Source organism: Panthera uncia, chromosome D1, assembly GCF_023721935.1.
Source record: "Panthera uncia isolate 11264 chromosome D1, Puncia_PCG_1.0, whole genome shotgun sequence".
Lineage (NCBI taxonomy): Eukaryota > Metazoa > Chordata > Mammalia > Carnivora > Felidae > Panthera > Panthera uncia.
The window spans coordinates 1748685-1753916 of record NC_064808.1 but is presented as its reverse complement, the minus strand read 5'-3'; the positions used below and the strand labels follow the sequence as shown (position 1 = coordinate 1753916).

The 5232-nt window shown below is 63.4% G+C and overlaps 1 protein-coding gene across 1 annotated transcript in view; it reads right to left on the bottom strand.

Annotated features, from left to right (window-relative positions):
• SHANK2 (SH3 and multiple ankyrin repeat domains 2) overlaps window positions 1–5226 on the bottom strand; it is a 340509-nt gene extending 335283 nt beyond the window's left edge. The window contains exon 1 of the mRNA XM_049641610.1: window positions 5120–5226. The gene's annotated coding sequence lies outside the window, so the exon portion shown is untranslated. The remainder of the gene's footprint in view (window positions 1–5119) is intronic.
• Window positions 5227–5232: the final 6 nt, after the last annotated feature.

Sequence of the window (5232 nt, the reverse complement as noted above, 5' to 3'; positions counted from 1 at the left end):
CCCCCCCCCCCAAAAAAAAGAGGTTAGAGTGGGACAGAGCCAAAGCATGAGAGACTCTTAAAAACTGAGAGCAAACTGAGGGTTGATGGGGGGTGGGAGGGAGGGGAGGGGAGGGGATGGGTACTGAGGAGGGCACCTTTTGGGATGAGCACTGGGTGTTGCATGGAAACCAATTTGACAATAAATTTCATATACTGAAAAGAAATAAAAGAAACTTGCCCAGCCAGGCTCAGCCACTGCAGGGATGTGCCATGATTATCCACCTAATGGATGCCTCCCGGTGAGTCTCCTCAGTCACCAGCCCAGGACTGGCCCACCATCCTGCCGGCCGGAACCCTGAGCATTGCCCGAAATGTGCTCTGAGGAACCCTGAGGGTGCAGACCCTCTGGGAGCGCCGGGCTCCTGCACCTCTGGCCTCAGCCAGAATGTCCGGGGGGCCCCCAGGAGCACCCCCCACGCCCAAGGTCCAGCATTTGAGATCTGCAGCTTTAACATTAGGAGCTCATGGCCTCATTCAGCGCGCACCCCTCACGGAGCCACCCTGAGAGTCCTTGGCAAACCCCACAAGGACAATTTTCCAGCACCGTCCAGGTCGGTCACTGGGCACAGGCCCCACCCCCTCCCCGCACTGCCATCTGGCAACCCTGCTCTCCACTGCAGCTGGCCACAAACTCCTTGCAGCCCCACAGGCTTTTAGGGGTTTAATCTCCCAGAAAGGGACACGTGCCTCAGCTGGCCCATCCCTGGGCACACCCAGGGCCCGGATTGAGCGCCCTGGCAGGCTCTCGGATCCGCCCCAGCACTGGGCTCACCTCCCCCGGCCCCCTTAAGACTGGAGACCCCTTGAGGGGTGGGAAGGCCCGTGCTACGTGCATCCGTATCCCCCAAAGACCGGCCTCGATATTTCCACTTGGGGCCAAAGACGTGAGCCTTCACTGGCCACTTGAAAACATTTCTGGGGTCTGCTTCCAAGCAAAATCAAAGGGCCCATCACACCAAGAAGTCCGATCAGAAGATTGTAGCTCTTTTTCAGGCCGCAGCTACAGGAAGAGTAATTGTCCAACCGGATGAATCTTCCCGCTGGGTAATCCGTCCCCTGGCCGAGGGTGGGGGGGCGGTGGGAGGGGGGCCTGAGGGCTGGGCTCTCTCTCCCCGGCAGTTTGCTAATCCCGGCTGCCCCACGCCCTGGCTGTGTGGCCCAGGGCTAGCGACTTCGCTCCTCTGAGCTCCAGGCTCCGATCCATACAGCGAGAATAATCAACCCCATCTCTCTCTCTCTCTCTCTCTCTCTCTCAAGTTTCCCGAGACCTGAATGAGGTAATGTGTAGCAAGAGTGCAAAGCAGTGTCTGCCAGAAGGAAAGCACCGAGCACGTGGGAATACTGGCTGTCGCTGTATACTGGCTGGCACCGTCCGCATGTCCCCACTCTGGGAGCAAGAACGTGGCCATTTCTGCCGAGTTCCCGCTGCAGCACAGGCAGAGAGATGATCAGACCTCCTCCAGGGGTTTTTATCTCCCCAGTGCCCCTCCTCCTCCAGGCTGGGCTGGGGAGCCTCTCTGTGCCCTACAGCACCCAAAGGTCACTTCTATCACAACCCCTGTCCCGCTGTGCATTAACCCTTCCCCCGCTAGCCTGGAAGCCCCCGGGGGCGGGGGAGGGGGACAGCCCCAGTGGCCAGCTCCCCGCCTGGTGCTCAGCAGCCGTTTGAGCTCACTCAGTGCAACGTGCAGAGAAAATCTGATACGCGCTAGGTCACCTCGGACCATCAGAGAGCGGCAGGCCCCTCACTGGGTGGGAGGGCCAGGTGCAGGGGCCAGGCCACAAGGGTCACGCGGCCGGGGGCCTCCAGGCTGCAAGCCCTACTACGCCCAATCAGTCCACGGTCTCTCAACCAGCACCCAGGCGAAGGGCTGGGGACTCCAAAGATTTTTTTTAAACTGGCTCGTGTTGGGGGCGCTTTCCTGCCCACCTCTTTGCGAACTCCCCTCCGTCAAAGCAGAGAATTAGTAAATTTGCAGAGATCACTTTGAGGACGGAAGGTCACACACGATCCCCCCCTGGGGCTGAGGACAATTGGAGGCTCCCGGGAAGGCCGCCGCTGTTCATTTCCTGGAGCGTTTCCAGCCACGCCCCTCCCTCCCGCTGCCCTCCCAGGGCGGGGTTCTCAGCTCCGCCTGCCTCCGGCTTTACACAGCAGGAGGGGGGGGATTTCCTGAGAACGAGAGTTCAGGGGTCAGAGGGTAGACCTCAAACCCCAGCCTCACCCCCAGGATTCCTTTGGAGCCGGAGGCAGATCTCGGCCTCCTTAGCAGCTCAAGTCCCAACCTGGGCCCCCATTTGGGGAACCCCCATCACGCACCAGAGCCGACAAGGACGCCAGAACACTCTAAATTAGGGCTCTGACACATCTGAGAATAAAGCCAGTAAGGTAACGAATTACTTCTCCATAAAAATCAGGTTTTCTAGCGTTTTCCAGTCTATCGGGCGGCTCCCGGCGTGTTTTTCTTAGTTTCTCGGCTTTTTCTTCCACCTGTGTCCCCATCACTGACGTGAGTAAAATATGACACTATCTCAGGGCTGCTTTATCTTCCCCAGGTGGCCTTCTTCACATCTGACCTTTGACCCTGGATGCCCAGGGCTCCCTCTAGCTAGCCTGCCCCCCCCCCCCAGAGGCCTGGACCAAGTCACCAGCACAAGGTGACCCCTGGACCTCAGCTGGGGGCCCTGAAGGAAAGCCCCCAGGACACTCTCCTGAATATGAATCGGGCTTTTTCTCCAGCAAATTACACTCCCAGACAGAGGCCGGGAGGACACCCCTCTTTCCCAACGGACAGCTGATTTGTTCAAAGCAGCCAAGTGCTGCCCACTGGGACCTGCCTTTAGAGGCAAAATCACCTTATTCATCAAGCATTCCTGTTGATATCGAACGGTTACAGCGCCTTCCATAGGGGCCCAATGTGCCTTTCCACCCAATTTCTCCTTCTTGGAAAACCAGAAATTTCCCAGCACGGGAACGGCACCTGCTTCCTTTAGAGGACTGCTTCCCAGCAGCCTTACGTCCAGCTGCTCTCAACACAGCCTAATTCCTGTCCACACAAGGGTCTCCGTCAGCCTCCTTAGGGCTACTGGCACTTCCAGGGCAAAACTCCACTGGCTCCCCCTTCTTAGCCACTAGGGCAATCACCTTCACTTTCCCTCCTTGGTCACCCCAGACCCCCGCAGCGGGCACTAATCTCCAGGCGAGTGCAGCCTTGTTATTAGGCATGAGTGGCGAGAAAGTTCGGGTCTCCAAACGCAGCGGCTTCCCGGGGCGGGGGGGGGCTGTTCTGGATGGTCGGAACCCCCCAGCACCACCAGCTCCCCGCTAATTATCATTTAATGCAGGACCCCTGGATCAAGGCTGAATCCCGGACAGAGCATACACTCCTGCCCGGGTCAGTAAAGTCGAGGGGCAAGTCCCAGGTGGAGGTCAAAGCACCACCCCCAGCGGAGGGCTTCCGAAATTACCTCTTTGCTTCTCCAAACTTAAATTAGAGGACTGACCTCATTAATTCGAACTTGAGTTTCAAACAAAAAAGAGGTCACGTAACCATCCAATTTACTGCCTCCAATTTCCACGTGGAAACCACTTCATTTCTGGAAGGCCTCTGAGGACTCCCAGGACCGTGCCAACAGCTGCCGCCCCCCCCCCCCCCAGGCCCCCTCGCGAACCGCGACCTAAGCGGCCCGAGTGCCTTCCAACCGCCCAGGGTCGCTTTAAAAGCTCCTCCACGAACTCCATGGCCAAGAGCACCGGCCTCACCCCATTTGGACGCCCCCAGCCCCATGGAAACACTAAACCTGGCCTGCGTGCACGCCCCTCGCATCCCGCGCAGAGCGGTGGAACCCGGGCGGCCAGGTCCACCGCGGGGCCGCACCCTCCGAAACCGAGGTCCACCCCGGCCCCCGCGCCCTCCTTTCCCAGGCGGCGAGGTCTACCGAGGGGCCGCACCCTCCGAACGCGGGCGGCAAGGGCCACCCCGACCCCCGAACCCTCCGAACCCGGACGAAGTCCCCCACGGGGGTCGCACCTGCTCGCGCAATCCAGCGGCCCCGGCCCAGGTGGCGCGTGAGCGGTCGGTGTCTCCTGGCGCGCGCCCCGCGCCCCGGCAGCCCTGCGGAGGCGCTTGGGCCGCGGGCTGCGCGGGCGGAGCTGCCCGGCCGCCGGGAGGAGGGATGCCCGGGCGAAAGTTGCCAGGGAAACTTGAGCAACTCGAGCGCGCCAGTGCCAGCTTCCTGCATAATTCACGGGCGGCGGCGGCGGGCCGCCGGGGCCCCTCACCTACACCAGCCCGGTGCCCCCCCCCACCGTATCCCGGCCGGGGCGCGCGGCGGGCAGAGGCTGGACACAAAGCATGGGCACTGCGCGACCCCGGGACCGGGGGGGGGGGGGGGCCAACTTGCGACTCCCGGGGCCCGCGCGGGGTGCGCCGGCCTCGGCCTCGCGGAGCCCGCTGCTCCAGCCGCGCGTATCTGGATGGGGGCTCTGCGCGCTGGCTCGCGGCTGGGTGACCGCAGGAGGGTCTCTGGGGACCCTGCCGCCGCGGCTTGGGTCCCCGCCCCCCGCGCGCCCCCTGGCGGCCCCGAGCCCGCTCCTCGGCCAAGCCTACGGACTCCAGTCCCCGGGCCGGCGGGTGGCGGCCGAGGGCAACCAGACCCCGGGCAGGCGGTGGAGGTAGGTCTGTGCTGCCCCGGCGGGAGGGGGTGCGTGCGCCGGGGGCACAAAGGAGTCGCTCCTACTCTCGGCGCCCACTCCTCTTCCACAGCTTTTGAAACCTGCCCCTACTCCAAAGGAAGCCGGGGGTGGCGGCGGGGGGAAGGTGTCTTCACCGAGAAGCGACCCCACCAGGACGCGAGGAGCCCCCTTCCCGGCCCCCCCCCACCCCCACCCCGTGCCCAGCTCCGAAGGATTCAGTGCTGCGCTTAACCGGCAGCTGGTGCTCCCGTAATCCAGACGCACCCGAGATGCAGCCGGGGAGCAGGGTCGGGCGCCCGAGGGCCACCTACTGTCCTTCCCGGCCGCCCCCGCCCCGTGCCCCGCGCCGCCGCCGCCGCCGCCGCCGCCGCCGCCGCCTTACCTGGTCCCGGGAGTCGGGCCCGGCGAGAGCCCCCGGGGAGGGCGGGCGTCCGCGCGCACCTGGCTCCGCCGCGGGGACCCGAGCGGCGCCGCGCCCAGCCCGGCCGGAGTCTC